Raw genomic sequence first — 18406 nt, forward strand, 5'->3', positions numbered from 1 at the left:
TTTATTTGGGAAACTGAACAGCATTCACTTTGAGGGGGCGACAGAAGTGGAATGTTGTGGAAGTATCTAGTTTAATAGGTCCTGGGTGGGTTTAGGGACGTTCGGAGTCGGTTGGTCTGCGGGGTGGGCGAGCGCCACGCTGAGGAATCGCGGGCCAGTCCAGGACAGGCGGAAGGCGGCCTCTGGGTGCTGCTGAGAACAACTCGGGTGGGGGAAGGGTCGTGGGGAAAAGTAGAGTTCAGCGTGTTTCTGTCTTTGCGTGTAGGACTATCAGAGGAGGCGCAGAGGAGCGGCGGGGGGTATTTCCCGCTCCCGGGGAAAGCCGGCTGCGCCCGCGGCGCCCGCGCCGTGGCCCCTCTCCCGAGGCGGCGAACGCTCCCCCCGGCCCGGTCCGCGGCCCTCCCGCCCCGGCGGAGGCGCGCGGTGGATTGTGGGCTGGGGGCTGCGGCTGCCTCGCAGCGGCCTCCGGCGCTGTTTCCCGGACAGAGCCGGGCCGAGCCGGGCCGGCGGGGTGAGGGGAAGCAGTGGAGCAGGGAGCAGAAGCGCTAGGGGTAGTGGTCGCGGCGCGGCGCGGCGGCGGCGGCGGCTCCTCTGGAGGCCGGGGATGTGGGAGAGGCGGTGGCAGCAGCGGCGGAGGCGGCGCTGCGGACCCGGGGGAAACTGCTGGCTGACAGGACACCCGGGAGAGACGTGAGGGAGCCGCCGCTGCCGCCTCTCACCCGCGAGCGGAGCTGGGCTCGGGAGGGAGGCCCTGTGCTCCCCCCGGCCGACGGGCCAGCCGGCGCGGGGCGGGGGCGGGAAGCCGGGTTCGGGCCCGGCTGGGCTCAGGGCGGCGGCGGCCGCGGAGCAGTCTCGGCGCGACGTGGAGGGCTGGAGGCGGCGGCGATGCACTAGGCCTCGCTCTGGGGCGGCTGCCCGGGACCCGCAGGTAGGTGTCGGGCCGGCCCCACTCGCCCCCCAGCGCTTCGCGGCCCACCCTCACCCCGACCTCCGGTGGAGAGAGGGCCCGAGACCCCACCCCCTGTGTCTCCTCCCCGGCCCGAAGCCGATAGAGTTTCGGTCACAACTGACGGGCGCTGAAGCTTCCATTCTCCTCTCGGCCGCCTCCACCTCTGCGTTTTCGGTCCGGCTTTGGGATCAGGGCCGGCCGCTGTTCTCCCCACCTCCAGTCGGCGGCCGAAAACGGCACTGTCCCCCCTCTCGCCCCTCTCTGGGATCCGGGCTTTGGAACTTCCACCACCCTCCTTAGATGCCGCCCCCAAACTTTCCCTTTCTTTTTCCAGCCGGGCCCTTAACCCTCTTTTGAGCCTACTGGAATAAATAAATGGAAAAAAAGAAAAAAGAAAAAAAAATCGTTTTTCTTCCTAAGGAAGAAAAGGAAGGCTAACCCCCCCCAAATAACTCGGTGTTTTGCAGTTTGACGATTTAGCTCGCAATAATTTGTTCAGTAATTAATTTTCTTCAGTTTTGCTTCTTTCCATCTGTGCATTGATAAAAAAAGCAGGCCTCCCCTGCCCTCCCGTCGTTGACAAGGGAACTTTTGGCTGCCCATTATAACTAACCACTTGGTCTGTCCATGTGTAGAGTTCAGGATGGTATTTTTAGAATTTTGACTGACCCGAGTTTACAAGTTTCGTTTTAATTCACTTTTAACCAGCTTTATTTTTTTGGCTTTTATTGAGTGAGGCGCCCCTTACTTTCGAAGAATTAAATTGTTTGGACTGTTTTGTTTTTTGTTTTTAATTGGCTCTATTTCTGGTTTGTCAAACCCCAGGGCAATCTTAATAGTAAATGCTTACAAGGCAAATGATATCATGATACAGTATGCTGCGAAATGCGTTATTGTGGTAACTTAAAACTGCAGATTTTGATGGACGTTCAGGTTGACTTTTATAAATCTGGAGTGTTCTAATTGGAAAAGTACTTTGAGAGCCTTGATTTCTAAGCAGTTTTGGTGGAACAGATGGAATGATGGGATTTGTCTATATTTGTATTGCAGTCAGAGTCTGATTTCCTAGAAATAGGTATTACTTGATGGTTCATAGTGGTCATCATTGCTCATGATAGATTTTGGTAAAAATGATCAATATATGCAAATTTGGGATGATGGAGAGTTGTGGTTTGGGGGATTAGATGTTTGCAGTTTTATTATGATTTGGCTATTTTTAAATTATGCTCTGTTAACTTCAGAATTATTACACTACCAGGACAGACATTACAGTCTGAGGATCATTTTTAAAAGAAAAATGTTGTAAGGTTTTCTTTGTAAAGAATGCATCACAGAATTATAAAGACTTTCCATGTTTTGTTGATAATACTGTTGTATTTTGTTCTTGTAGAGGTATTGCTACTCCACATTTGGCTTTCTGAAATGTTTTTCATTGTTTTTATGTTATTCAAAGTTTGTTAGGAAAAAATGAAATTTTTGTATGTTTTCTGGAAAAGTTAAAATTTATTTCTGGATAGGTATTAAGTTTTTATGTCAGAATTAAAATCAAATCTTATATAACTCATGAAATGGCAAACTTTGCAGAATTTCTTAATCACTTCCTTTTCCTATCAATGAAAGTTGATTAAAATTTTTTCCTGCTTTTAGTTTTTACATACAACTTTGAGTAAAGCACACTCATTTAAAGTGTAAAATTAAATGATTTGTAGTATATTTACAGAGTTGTGAAACCATCATCATAATCTAATTTTAGAACATTTTCATCATCCCAAAAAGAAACCTCATTAACAGTACTCCCCCATTCTCCCCACCCTACCCCCCCAAGCAACCACTATTCTACTTTCCATCTTAATATTTGCCTATTGTGATTCATGCATGTAAATGGTATCAGCTCATAGCTTTTTGAAGTGTTTCTTTTAAAATCAACTTACCTGTTTAAAATATTTTGAGTCAGAGAATAAGCAACTGATCACTGGTGTTAATAATCCATGTTCTAAACAACTGACATTCTATTTGGTTATATTCAGCATAGATTAAAGTGTGGAGAAAGAAAAAGCATGAATGACTTCAGTGATCTCAAGAGGTGGTCTGGTTAGCTGGGAGTCAAGTAAAAGTTGGAGTATCTTTGCCATTGAATATTAGGATATCAGGGTTAGAAAAAACCTTAACGGCCATCATCTTACTTCCTGCTTGTTTCACAAATAGATGGCAGGAACCATATAAAGAATTCTGGAGTGGAAGCTTGAATTTCTAGGATTGTGGCTCAAGAACCACAGTGTGGCCATGTAAGGCAAGAAATGGGGATTTGCTAATTAGAATTGTTAGGTTCTCTTATGTGTGCATGTGTTTGACAATTTACTAGCAGAGTTGGAAAAGAACTGGACATTTCCCCATTTGGGGATGGAGGGTTGTGGGGAGACTAATGTATCCACATGGATGAAATCCATCTTACAAAATCCTCTAAAAATGCTTTAATGTAAAGGAGGATGGTGTATACTGTATATTATTTAGGCAACTTCTTGTATTGTTACCATCTTGTTTTTAAAAATTCAAATTTTGAAGACAAAATTAATTTTAAAGAATTAAGATTAACAAGGCTGATTATAGGCCTCCTTTTTCAAAGACCCAGGGCCCTAACATCTAAACTAATGGCTCTCATACAGTGGTGAATTTGCCCTCCAAGGGACGTTTGGCAGTGTCTAGAAATGCTTTTTGTTGTCACAACTGAAAGTGGGGTGCCATTGGCATGTAGCCAAGAATGTTGCTAAACTTAAAATGCACAGGATACATCCTATGTCATCCCACCCTCCCCATACAACAAAGAATTATCCACCCAAATGTCAGTAGTATTGTTTTAAACCTGTGGTTTGCATTATTCCAGTAAGTGTCTAAGCTAGTGTTCTCAACTCCCACTAGGTGGGAAAATAACTCTCACTAGGTACTGTTTAGTATATTAGATTAACCCTTTAGGTTTTCCAGCAACCCTTTGCAGTGGGAGGCAGTTAAGGGAAAAGTAGAAGGCAATCTAATTATGACACAATGCAGATATTCTTTAGTCTGTTTAGGTATCTCCAAATCTGAAGAAAAAAATTTTTTTTCCCCTGAAAATGCAAAAGCCTTGTTTTATTGCAGATTTGAACTATTATTATGTTTTGAATTGTTGGTTACTGGTGCATAGTTTTTTGAAATTGAGATAGATAAAGTAGTATTTTTTTTTTTTAATGTAAAAGTGATTTTTTTTTTCCTGGTGGCTTCAACTGCCAAAAAGGAGAGAAGTAAGCTAACTTTTAATTAATTAATTACTAATATATATTGTGAATGTCCAAAAAGATTCAGAGCTCATATATGAATTGCATCTTTTTTCCTCATTCTTGTAGGCCCCACTTTTGATTAATTTGTTTTTTATTATTCATTTACTTATTTTCATTTAATTTGTTTTTAACAAGCTTAACTTGGTGATGAAAGAAGAAAAGATTGACACTTGGGATCACTTTTGCTATTTACCTCTCTTATTACCTTAGATAAATTACTCAGTCTTTCTGAGCCTTGATTTTCTCATCTATGAGAAACGAATAGTGATAATTCCTATATTATAAGGTGATTGTGAGAATTAAATGAGGTAATGTGTGTTTAGATGCTATGTCAACTATAAAACAGTGTAAGAATTAGTTACTACACCTGAAATTAATGTAATGTTATATGTCAATTGTACCTCAATAAAAAAAGTTGCTTGTTTCAGAAGAATCAAATTAAAATGGGACATAGAGGGTACCAAAGTCAGGAGTATAGACAGCAAGGCAGAAAACAGTGACTGTTGATAGTATCTCTAGGGAGAAGAGAGAAATTCTAAAAATATACTGATAACAAACTAGTAAAAGAACTAGTATTATCACCAAAAATTTCAAATTCTTTACTGTAGGAGCAAATTGACATCCTTCAGTAGCACCTGGAAGTATCACTATTATAGCACAGTATAATAACTGATTATAAGGGTGAAATTAACTTATCAAGAAAGGGTTACCCATTTTCAAAATATGCTATTTGAGAAGTTATGAAAATATATAATTAATATTAGAATTAAATTTTTCAGAAGTGACTTATTTGTACAAAAAGTTTTAGCCTTTTGAAGAGTAAGCTGCAGTTATCTGGATTAATTCCCTTGTTGGGAATAATTCCTTCTGTCTTCATTTACTATTCATGTCTTATTTTATAATTACAGGGTATTCTACCGCTAGTAATTGCTCTTCAAATGTGAGGATTTAACTGAATAAATAGAGTTTTAAAGCCTACTCACTATTTGTAAAATCATAATCTCTTTCTAGATTTGTTTCTTTTTCTATTATTTTCAACTTTTCCCAAGAGATGCTTTGATTTTTCTACATGTCCAGTAGTCCATGCTCTAGTGTTTAGAGTTGAATTAACTAAAATACATGAAAAGAGGGGGGGAAAATGTAATCTCTTAAAATTTTGTTAACTGGTCAGCTTCACAATCATACCAAATTAAGACTTGAGGTAACAGAACTCGAGCTATTCAATGTGATTTTTCTAGGGTAGCATGAGGTTAGAATAGTTGGAGACGGTATTAAGAATAAGTCATGTGGTGATATTGGTAGGTTTTTTTGTTTTTTGTTTTTTAACATGGTGTACTTAAAAAAATCGAGAGGGGGGAATTTTAATGGCAAAAAGTGTTACTGATTTGGGGAATTTTATATTCATATAGTTGGCTTTTTGACTTGAAGTTGTGTATTTGTGTATGAATTTTGTATGTATCATGTTTTATGACATTTTGTGGAGTGAATAAAGTAAAATTTTGAAATCATGTAATTATGTCAAGAGAGTTCGTGTCCTATTGTTGTCGATGTTGTTGTTTCAGTTTGGCTAAACTGAGGGGTAGATTGGGCCCAGGTGTGAAGAGTTTTTGGACTTGATAGACTTGAGTATACACCACTATCAAAGAATACTTAAGGAGAGTGACTTAATCAGATCTAAAGATGATTCTAAACTTGAGTGAGGTTAGGACCAAAGAAGGACTTTTGGTAGGAGATTCTCACAGCAGTTTTATCTGCAAATAAAATCCTGAACTAGAGTACTGACAATTGGAATGGAGTGCAAGGGATGGTTGTGTGATGAATTTTGGAGGTAGAATCCATAGGACAGTCCACATTAGTGTAGAAATTAAAGAATGTAGAGAGGTTAGGGAGTCAAGTTGGCTCTAGGGTTTCTAATTTAGGAAACTGATAGATTATGTTGCCATTAACTGAGCTAGAGAAGGAATAAATTTTTGGCAGGTGGAGTCAGATAAAGATGATAAATAATTTAAGTTTTGGATATATTAAATTTTAGGTATCTTTGAGTCTTGTAGGTGAAGATGCTCACTAGGCAGTTATAAATATGGTTGTGGGACACTGAAAAGAGGTTAGAACTGGAGAAAGATCTGAAATCTATCCAGTTTTCTCTATCTCTACCACCATTATCTTGAGTTCAAGCTACTGTCATCTCTTACTGAGATTATTGCAAGTTTCCTATCTGGACTCTTCTAGTCTTAGTCTTCTCCATTCCATTCTCTGTGCTATAATCAGTGATTTTTCTAAAGGGCAGATCTGATTATATCATTTCTCATAAGTTATTTCTGTGACTTTATGATGAAATCTATATTCCTTATTCTTTTGATTTCTAAATTTAAGTTCTTTTCCCAACTTACCTCTCTAGCCTTGTGACTCTCCCCAACTCCCTCCTCCCCCCAAATATATAATTTTCTCATATTTTTAAAAAATATTTTATTTATTAGAGCGAGAATGAGCACACATGAACGGGGTAGGGGGTAGAGGGAGAGAGATTCTCAAGCAGACTCCACGCTGAGCATGAAGCGTAGTGTGGGGTTTGATCTCACAATCCTGAGATCATGATCATGACAGCCGAAATCAAGGGTCAGGTGCTTAACTGACTGAGCCACTCAGGCGCCCCTAATTTTTTCAGACATACTGAATTACTTCTGGTTTCTGGCAGAAGGCTCTTTTTCCCCTCCAAGCCTTTGCACATATATTCCCTATTCCTGTAGTATTCTTGTCACACATTTGTTTAGCTCATTTCTACTTACCTTCAGTTCTTGGTAAGCCTTCATTGATTCATTATTATTTTTATTGAAAAAATTTTAACCTACAGAAAAGTCAAAAGAATAGTGGAGTGAACACACATACATAACCCCCCCCCCCACATTCCCTTTGCCAAATCTGAAAGCAGTCTGTAGATTTCATGATGCTTCACCCCTAAATACTTAATCATGCATCTCCCAATTACAGGGATTTCTCTTACACAATCACAATACTATTATGACACCTAAAAGTATCAACAATTACTCATTATTAAACATATAGTCCGTACTTAAATTTCCCCATTTGTCCCAACGTTTTTTATAGCTTTTTTCTTTCCACTAATGCAAGATTCAGTCAAGGTTCATGCATTGCATTTGGCTGGTATGCCTCTTTAGTCTCCCTCAATCTGGACTAGGGCCCAGTGCCTCCTTCTCTTCTTTGGTTTATCCTTTGAAAAGTTAGAGGCATTTGTGCTCGAATATATTCCATATTTTGAATTAGTCTGTTTCTTCATGATTAGATTCTGGTTAGATATTTCTGGCAAAAATATCACACAGGTGATATATATTCCTACCACTTTATCACATCAGGAGGCACATAATGGCAGGCTGTACCCCTGTTGGTGATTCCAGCTTTGATCACTTGGTAAGGGTGGGAACTGATAGATCTCTACTATTTAATAAGTAATTGAAAGGGTGATGATTTATGACCATGTAAATATCCTTTTCCTAACAACCTTTTAAATCACCGGTTTTACCATCCATTAATGATCCTTGCTTGAATCAGTCATTGCATTTGAGGATTACAAATGGTGATTTTTCTTTTTCTTTTATGCCGTCTACATTTATTTTATTGGCTTTTGAGGGCAGTGAGGTCCGATTAGATAAAGACTGAATATAGGCAATTGAATTTGGAAATCAGGTCTTTCGTCACCTTTTCCAGAGCCAAGTGAGTGGTGAAGATGGAAGATAGATTGCTAAGGAGATAGACCAAAGAGCAAGTAGAGGTTTGCCAGTGAAGGGGAGGCAAGAAGTAGCCTGAGGAGGTAGAGTTGAGGGAAAGAACTTTAATTTAGCACTTGAACCTTTTTTTTTCGTGGACTGATGAGATTGAAGATAGGAGAGTCAGGGAATAATTAATAGAACAGGGTCCCAGATGAAGTGGGAAGAGGTGAGATCAAGAACAGTTGTTTGAAGGATTAACTCTGGACAAGGGTAGACACCTGTATTGTACCACAGAAGTTAAGAGTTGTGAGGATTAGGTACGTTTGGATATGGAGGGAAGAAGTCCTATCTGAGGACTTTTTTTTCCTTTGGTATGAAGTAAAAAGACAATTACTTCTTGAGGATGGGCTTGATGAAGATAAACTAGGGAACCTGAGGAGAGTGATGAAGGTTTGTTATAAAAACTGTGGGGATTGGGAAAGAGCAGTGTTTCAGGATAAATCAGTGAAAAGACTGCTGAGTAGGGCCTTATCTGAGATTAGCATTTATACATTTATAATCTTTTTTTAAATTAACATATAATGTATTACTTGTTTCAGGGGTACAGGTCTGTGATTCATCAGTCTTACACAGTTCACAGCACTCACCATAGCACATACCCTCCCCAATGTCCATCACCCAGCCACCGCATCCCTCCCACCCCCCTCCACTCCAGCAACCCTCAGTTTGTTTCCTGAGATTATGGTTTGTCTCCCTCTCTGGTTTCGTCTTGTTTCACATTTTCCCCTCCCTTCCCCTGTGATCCTCTGTCTTGTTTCTCAAGTTCCTCATATCAGTGAGATCATATGATACTTGTGTTTCTGTGATTGACTTATTTCGCTTAGCATAATACCCTCGAGTTCATCCACGTCGTTGCAAATGGCAAGATTTCTTTTTTTTTTTTTTTTGATGGCTGCATAATATTCCATTGTGTGGCTCAGGTCATGATCATGATCTCAGGATTGTGAGATCAAACCCCACACCACGCTTCATGCTCAGCGTGGAGTCTGCTTGAGAATCTCTCTCCCTCTACCCCCTTCCCCACTTGTGTGTGCTCATTCTCGCTCTAATAAATAAAATATATATATATATATATATATATACACCACATCTTCGTTATCCATTCATCTGTTGATGGACATCTAGGCTCTTTCCATAGTTTGGCTATTGTGGACATTGCTGCTATAAACATTGGGGTACATGTGCCCCTTCGGATCACTACATTTATACATTTATAATCTGATGTTCTATATAAATTTTCTCTGGTGTCCTGCAGCAAGGAACGAAGCAAAGATAGATTGGAGTTGGATGAAGGAGGAGAGAATTGAACATGCAAGGGAGACTGTTGAATTAATTGACAGGAGATAAATACAACTGGCATTTTTGTTCTTAGGAATATATTAATATATAGTTTCTTCTAGCACATATTTATAGGGTAAGTTATACAGATTTTATTTTAAATTTACTCTTTTTGTGTAGGCATTTTAGTATGTCTAATGGTTTACATATTTGAGACATACACAATACCAGTTACTTTGAATGATTATAGGATTTATTTGCTAATCTTTGGCTGAGACACCAAGATACTAACATTCTAATCTGATTCACTTTGACAAAAATTTCACTGGTAGTACAGTCATATCAATGTCCTGAAAAGGAGTAAAATAAAGCATCTAAGTTATATTTGGTTTCCATTGAAAAAAAATTTTTTTTATCACAGTATGGTTTTATCATTCAATTCTAGGCCTGTGATCCTTAGTTAATTTCAGTGGCTGCCATATTATGGTGTGGTTTTTTTTGGTGTATTAAGTTTCTGATAAGTGCTGGGGAAAAAAGACATTGCTTTTATTTTGAATAACATCTAGACTTAAAATATATATTGTTTTTTGTGGATATTTATGATTTTTATTCCAGATAAGGATGTTACACATGAAATATCATTTATTTTTATAGCCATATAAAAATATTTAAATTTAATATTACAGATAGTTATACTTTTTATCTTTCTAGCCAAGATTCTTATTGTTCCTTTTTGTCACTAGATGGAAAGTAAATGAGCAATGTCAGGAAGCACACGTATTCAGTGTCCTACAAGACACCAGGCCTTATAATGTCAAATGGGAATGTAAGGAAAAAGCAGATGAGTACAACTTCGTTCTTTGTTCTGGGTTCGACTTTGTTAGTTTCTGGGTTCACTTTAGCTTCTTCCATGCTCCTTTAATACCCAAAATGAGTAGACAAGTACTTATTTATGTGGCAGCCTTAATTTGTTGGAATTTCTTGAAAGCCCAGATCTTTATGTTTAAATTTTATCTTTATTATTGAGATCTTTGTGATAAATAATTTTTAAAAAATTTTAAGTACTTTAAAAAATTATGATTAAACTAGATTTTGTCAGGTGATGAATCTTATACTTAAATAGTGTAGAAGTATATTGTTATTTGTGTCCAGGTTGTATCAAAGAAGCCTATCTATAACATTTACCAGAAATTGGTTCTTAAAATTACAAAAGTGTTGTGGCAAATACTTTTTAGAATGTGAGGTATTTGAGATATTTTAAATTACTATGATTGATACCACAGTACAATTTTTTTCTTGCATGTATCAGTAAATGAAGTTTGCCATTTTTTTGTTGCTTTTAAAAAAATAGCATTGAGTATTGATTTTTTTCTTTTTTTACTAAACTCAAACCCAAAATTGTATCACAAAATGCCACCTCTGTCCGGCTCTAGTGTAAAATATATATGTTATAAAAGTTCACTAATAAGTTCATTAATTACTTTGGGGTGTCTGGGTGGCTCAGTCGGTTAAGTGTCTGACTTCAGCTCAGGTCATGATCTGTGGGTCTGGGATCCAGCGCCATGTTGCCCCCCCCCCAAAATCACATGGGCACTGTGCAGGGGCCCCACTCATCAGGGAGTCTGCTTCTCCCTCTCCCTCTGCCCCTCCCCCTGCTCCTGTGTGTGCTCTGTTTCTCATATAAATAAATAAAATCTTAAAAAAATAAGTTCATTAATTACTTAGAATTCAGAACACATTTCCTGTTGAAAGTGTTAAAATGATGGCCCATAGTAGCTTATTTATTCTAAGTTGCAGCTCAGGAATTAACCCTTTACTAAGAAAAATACAGTAAATTATACTGATGAAAACGTATGTGTTTCCTTAAGGAGCAGTTTTCTAGCAGTCCAGGTCTGATAAAATTCTTTGAACCTACAAGTGCCCTAAAAAATCAAGTCTTACTTGTCAAGGTTGTGAGTTTGAGCCTCACGTTGGGTGTAGAGATTACCTAAATAAATTAAAAAAACTTAAAAAAAGTCAAGTCTTAAAAAAATCTTACACAGTCAGATTATTATTGCTATCATTTTAATATAAGATGGACATAAATATTTGTTAGTGTAAATAATTGTTATTGGATCAGTAATTGACCTGATAAGGAGAAAAAGAAGATAGAAGAGAAGAAAGCACTGGGTGCCTGAAATGGATGAGAGGCAGTATAGTGAAATCATTTAGATTTTGGTGTTTTGGAGAGCAGTATGGTATAGAGACAGAGGCATGGAATTTAGAATCAGAAGATCTGAGTGCAGATCCCATCTTCACAATTAGCTCAATGGTCTGAAACCAAATTACTCTTGGACCTGTTTCTTCATCCGCATAACGGGGATCATTGATTCATTCATTCACTGATTCATTCAGACATGTTTTTCTAGATTGTTAGACCAACAAAATAATCCGAATGAAAGCAAGCAATTATGAACCATATAGTGTTTAGGCAGATATTAGTGATCCATCCTTCCTTCCTTCCTTCCTTCCCTCCTTCCTTCCTTCCTTCCTTCCTTCCCTCCCTCCCTCCCTCCCTCCTTCCTTCCTTCCTTCCTTTCTTTCTCTTTCTTTCTCTCTTTCTTTCTTTCTTTCTTTCTTTCTTTCTTTCTTTCTTTCTTTCTTTCTTTCTTTCTCTTTTCTTTTCTTTCTTTCTTTCCTTTCTTTTTCTTCTCTACTTCTCCCTTGCCATCCTTCCTTCTTTCACTGATAACATGTTTTCACTCTTAATCTTAATGCTTTAGACCTTGGGTGGGATTGGACCCAAGTCCCAGCTGATTCCACTCCCTCCCCCCCTCTGCTCCCTATAAGGGAATTAGGCAGAGAAGTAGGATGGAGTGCAACTTTTCTGTATCAGCTTGCTCATTTTCTCACTGTTGCCTGACAAAGTCCTGTCTTTCTCAAGGTGGGGCATTAGTGTAAGGTGCCTCATAGTCCCCGGGTGTGATGATTCTCTCTCTCTGCCTTCACTGCCATATCCCCGATCCCCATGTATATCTAACTTCTCTTTCTCCCTCCATCTTCTCTCTCCAATACCTTTTCTTTTTCCTTTTTAATCTCACTCTTCCGTTGGTTTCTTGCTGTTTGCCTACAGATATGCTCAGGTCTCCCATGGCCTAAAAAATTCTTGCTCAATTCTTAGTCACTTTTCTTTCACCACCAAAGAGATGTTGGTCTTGTTGCCTTTATTACTTCATCGCTTACTTAACATCTTGGGGTATGGCTTCTGCCCCAACCTAATACTGTTCTAATTCAGTATCCTTACTGAAGTTAGTAACCTTGACCTCTTTCTCTGCGTCATGTTGACACTACTGTTCACACACTCTTCCTGGACACTTCTCCCTTGCTTCTATAAGGATGATATTTCTGATTTCTTTCTCTTTTCCTTGTAAATGTATTTGCCTTACCCCTTTCTCTGAGCTCTCATTAGCCCTCTTTTTTTTCCTGCACTTTTTCTTTGTAATATTATCTTCCTATGACTAGAAGTATTTTCTTTTATTCCTATAATGTAATTGAACTGGGAATAGCAATGGAAAATTCAGGGAGGCAGGATTCTGTACATGCAGGAAGGAATTTTTTTCCTAAAGCAATTATGGTATTTTACAGTAATAATCTGCTTTTGAAGTAGTCAGTTCTCCACTGTTAAAAGTTTTCAAATGGAGGCAAAAAAGACCCCTTGTAGAAAAGATTCATAAAGTAGGTAAAAAGTTGAGCCAGATGATCTTTTAAAGTCCCCTCCAACTCAGAGATTGTAATTTTTATTTCATCCACTCTCCTTCCATGGATTCAATTTTGACCTTTATCCAGATGTTTTCTAAATCATTTCTAGCCTCTTTGCCTTCCTTCCCTCCTCCTTCCTCTCTTGCATAATATTTGTCATTAAACTTGCTTCTGTTCTAGAACACGTGTTTTCTAGTTTCAACATCATTTTCTAATATTTTTTCTCTCCTTTTACTAGTATGGCTTTGAGGACCACTGTTCTATTCTTTGGCGACTTTTCTGATAGTTAATTATATCTGCCCATGTAAGTTTGTTGCCTCCTTTCCCCACAAACTAGGGGCACTCAAGCAAAGGACACCAAGGCTCAGGAACCTAAAGTTTAAAATTGATTTTAAAACTTCGTATGGCATAGTCCAAATGTTAATACTTAACATATTTATAATAATAAATAGTAGTAGTTGCAGTTTTTTATTGAATGTCTCCTATATGCCAATTATTGTGCCATGAGTTTACATAGGTTATGTTAAGTTATATTTCATTTAAGTTTTACAACATTCCTGTGAGAAAGATACTGTTGTTCTCCCATTTACAAATGAGGAGATAGGAAGGTAAGAAAGTTGTCAAGGTCACACAACTAATAAATAATAGATATCTAACTCACTTTATGGCCAGTTTTCTTAAGTATATTATATACACTGTATTACAAGAATGTAGAGAATCTAGAATATAATTTTAGAAAGTCAGGTAATGTACAAACAAGATAATGTATTTTTGACTTTGTATGTTTTTGTTTTGAATGTACATGAACTTACATAAGACATTGTTAGTGGCTTATTTGTGCTTATTACCTCTTTAACCATGATATTCATTCCCTTGTCATTCATTCATTGAACTTCCAGGCCTTTTACCGATTGCTTAGACTCTGTTAAGTGTAGTATAGGAAGGTGAATGAAACAAGTATAAGTTTTCAGTATAGTGGGGGAGACAGAAAATTAATAGGTACATAATCAATTATAATTTGAGCAAGTACTATAAAGATCACAAACTATAATGCCAGTGATAGAGCATCAGGGTGTGTGTGTTGGATGGGGGGAAGGGAAGGGAGAGGATATGCTTAGGTACGGTGGTCAGGAAAGGCTTGTAATGCCACTAAGCAGATAATTAATGTTTTGTTGTATACCTTTTAATACATTATGTGTATATATAGGGAGCTATATAAAGTTTTTATATCAAATTGGATTTTACTATATATTCTGTTTTGTAATCTCATAATTGAGTCTCTTGAAAGTATAGCCATTGTCTTTTAATTTCCCTACCTATTCCACTCCAACTTCTTTTTTTTTTTTTCTTTCAAGATTTTATTTAAATTCAAGTGAGTTCACATATAGTGTAGTATTAGTTTCAGGGATACAACTTAGTGATTCATCAGTTGCATGTAACACCCAGTGCTCATTACATCAAGTGCCCTCCTTAATGCCCATCACCCAATTACCCTATCCCCCCATTCACCTCCCCTCCAGCAACCCTCAGTTTGTCCCTATATTTAAGAGTGTCTTATGGTTTGCCTCCCTCTCTGTCTTTATCTTATTTTAGTTATCCTTCTCTTCCCCTTTGTTCATTTGTTTTGTTTCTTAAATTCCATATATGAGTGAAATCGTATGGTATTTGTCTTTCTCTGACTGACTTATTTTGCCTAACATAATACTTTCTAGTTCTGGCCATGTCGTTGCAAATGGCAAGATTTTATTCTTTTTGATGGCTGAGTAGTATTCCACTGTATATATATACACCACATCTTCTTTATCCATTCATTAGTTGTTGGACACTTGGGCTCTTCCCATGTTTGCTGCTATAAACATTGGGGTGCATGTGCCCCTTCTAATCACTATTTTTGTATCCTTTGGATAAATACCTAGTACTGCAATTGCTGGGTCGTAGGGTAGTTCTATTTTTAACTTTTTGTAGGAACCTCTTCCAGGGTGGCTGTACCAGTTTGCATTCCCACTAACAGAGTAGGAGGGTTCCCCTTTCTCCGCATCCTTGCCAACATCTGTCGTTTCCTGAATTGTTAATTTTAGCCATTCTGACCAGTGTGAGGTGGTATCTCATTGTGGTTTTGATTTGTACTTCCCTGATGACAAGTGATGTTGAGCACTTTTTCATGTGTTTGTTAGCCATTTGTATGTCTTGTTTGAAGAAATGTCTGTTTATGTCTTCTGCCCATTTCTTAACTGGATTCTTTATTTTTGGGATGTTGAATTTGATAAGTTCTTTATAGATTTTGGATACTAGCCCTTTATCTGATAAGACATTTGTAGATATCTTCTCCCATTCAGTAGGTAGACTTTTACTTTTGTTGACTGTTTCCATTGCTGTGCAGAAGCTTTTTGTTTTGATGAAGTCCCAATAGTTCATTTTTGCTTTTGTTTCCCTTGCCTTTAGAGGCATTTCTAAGCAAGAAGTTGCAGCGGCCAAGGTTGAAGAGGTTGCTGCCTGTGTTCTCCTCTAGGGTTTTGATGGATTCCTATCTCACATTTAGGTCTTTCATTTTGTATTTATTTTTGTGTATGGTGTAAGAAAGTGGTACAGTTTCATTCTTCTGCATTGTTGCTGTCCACTTTTTCCAACACCATTTATTGAAAAGACTGCCGTTTTTCTATTTGATATTCTTTCCTGCTTTGTCAAAGATTAGTTGATCATATAGTTGTGTGTTCCACTCCAACATTTGCAGTCTGGCATCCACCCCCACTGTTGGACTTGACATTGTTTCTGATGTGACTGGTCACTGCCTAGTTGCCAAACCTAAATGATGTTTTTTTTTTTCCTTTTATTTGTGAATTCTGAATTGGTATTTCTCTCACCTTCTTGTATGTTCCTTCTTTATCACAAGCGTTTCTTTATATCTTTCTTTTTCTTTTTCTTTTTAAAGATTGTATTTATTTTTAGAGAGAGAAAGAGCATGAGAAGGGAGAGGGGCAGAGGCAAAGGGAGAAAGAGAATGCTAAGCAGACTCCGTGCACGAGCATGGAGCCCAACACGGGTCTTGATCCCACAACCCTGAGACCATGACCCCAGCGAAAATCAACAGTCAGACGCCTCACTGACTGAGCTACCCAGGTGCCCTGCCCCTCCTTTTTAAGGATTTATTTATTTATTTATTTGAGAGAGAGAGAGAGAGAGAGAGAGAGAAAACAGGCATGCTCATGCGCACAGTGGTGGTGGGGAGGGGGCAAAGGGAGAAGGAGAGAAGCAGAGCCTATGACCTAAAAAGAAATGAGATCATGACCTAAGCCAAAATCAAGGGTCAGATGCTTAACTGACTGAGCCACCTAGGGAACCCTATATCTTTCTTTTATTTCTTCAGAAATGTTCAAGTCCTCTTAGTTTCTGTACTTGGCCCTCTGTACTGATAATCTCCTAGAGTGACAGATTAAAGTCTGTAATGACTCACCAGTCTTGTGGATCAAGTCCAAAGTCCTTTGTTAGGTTTCACCCAGTTTAAGGATTATTCTTTTCTTTTAGCTAAGGAAAAAAAGAAATGAACCTTTATTAATACTTATTTTAAGAATTGATACTAGCACCTTAGATCAGTCCATATGTTCATTCATCAGATGATCATCTTTATTTTCACTTCGTGGTTCTCACCTGGGGTGATTTTATCCTTTCCCCTCTTTTCTCCCATTCCAGCATGTTTGGCTTTGTTTGGACACATTTTTGGTTGTCATAACTATGCGTGGGGGGGAGGAGAAGAGGATGCTATTGGCATCAAGTGGATAGAGGCCAGGGATACATCTAAAGATCCTACAATGTATGGGGGGAGAACAACCAATAACAATTATTCAGCTCAAACTGGCAGTGGTACCATGGTGGAGAAACCCTGCTTTAACTGGATTTTAGCATTTCCTTTAATTATGAATGTAGGTAATCCTTCACAGGGGTGTTAGCACTACCTGTGACTTTGTTACCAGTAGAAATTTCAAATATTTTCATGTCACATTAATTTGTTGTAGATACCGTGAAATATTTATGTTCATTTATTGCTTAGAAATTAAGATTTGCATTAATTGAGAAGCAAAAAATTACTATATTGCATTTTAAAAAGTTTAAGTACGGTTGTCCATTGTAATCTCTAATGTATTTTATGCATTATAAACATTCTGGGAAGGGGTCTGTAGACTTCACCAGATTGCCAAGGAATCCACAGGACAAAAAAGCTTAACCCTCGTCTAGAGGCTTAATTAGATTGGTTTAAGCATTTTTGGTGAGAATGCTTCATAGGTGATGGCGTTTATTTTATATCATCATTTCATGAATCACATAATATTAAGTTGTCATACTATTGTCAATGATGCCAAGTTTTGATGACTTAGTTAAGGTAGTGACAGCCAGATTTTTAAGATATATTTTCCCCTTTGCATTGCTAAGTTATCTGTGGGGGTCACTTTGGCACCAGGTGAGTTTTCTCTTTCTGAACAACCTTTCACCTAATAACTTTAGCATACATCAATGAGTTTTGCCTGAATTGGTTTTTACATTGGGGTTACAAAATGGTGATTTTCTACTTGAATCATTCCTTCTACATTTATTACTGGCTTTCTTTTGTAAAGAAGACATTTCTTTTCTTTATCCCACTCCATCCCCTTTTCCTCATCTCTTTCTCTTCCCCTACGTGTCACTCTATATTTGCTGATTTTTATTTATCTAGTAGATTACGCTCAAGTAGATTGCTTTTTTTTTTTTGAGTGCTCAAATTGTCCCCCGTGTGGCCAGTGAGAGCCCCTTTAACTTGATCCTTTGTCCTTTTTTACAAATCCTTCTTAGAAGCTTTTAACCTAACTTTTAACATAAAAAGATATTTTTAGCTAGAAGAAAGACAGTCACATGCTTCTGATTTTACTCATCCTTGGAAATTCTTTTGTAATGAATGTGTTTCTTTCCTTATCATCCCATACCCCTGCATGCTCTTATCTATTCACTTAAGGATTATCGGTAGCTGTCTAACTAACATCTCTCTTCTGATCTGTTCTACACACCACCCATTTCATTCATCTTTAAAGTATTTATTATATACTGTCTGTGTGCCAGGAATTGCATTAGGAACATAGAATACACAGGAAAATGGAAACATAAGGAAGTTCATAGTCTAATAGAGAAGACCTATATAAAGACCAAAATTTCAGTATGATTATTGCAAAATATAAATACATAGAGGCGCCTGGGTGGCTCTGTCGATTAAGCGTTTGCCTTCAGCTCAAGGGCTCAAGTCATGATCGCAGGGTCTGGGATTGAGCCCCATGTCATCGGGCTTCCTGCTCAGCAGGGAGTCTGCTTCTCCTCTCCCTCTG

At 38.3% G+C, this 18406-nt stretch overlaps 1 protein-coding gene across 1 annotated transcript in view; it reads left to right on the forward strand.

Moving 5' to 3' along the window:
• Positions 1-438: 438 nt before the first annotated feature.
• The window catches only part of VPS54 (VPS54 subunit of GARP complex), a 91284-nt gene continuing 73316 nt past the window's right edge, over positions 439-18406 (forward strand). Inside the window, exon 1 of the mRNA XM_032410858.1 lies at positions 439-928. The gene's annotated coding sequence lies outside the window, so the exon portion shown is untranslated. The remainder of the gene's footprint in view (positions 929-18406) is intronic.

The sequence above is a fragment of the Phoca vitulina genome, unplaced genomic scaffold (genome assembly GCF_004348235.1).
Source record: "Phoca vitulina isolate PV1807 unplaced genomic scaffold, GSC_HSeal_1.0 scaffold12, whole genome shotgun sequence".
NCBI classification, from domain to species: domain Eukaryota; kingdom Metazoa; phylum Chordata; class Mammalia; order Carnivora; family Phocidae; genus Phoca; species Phoca vitulina.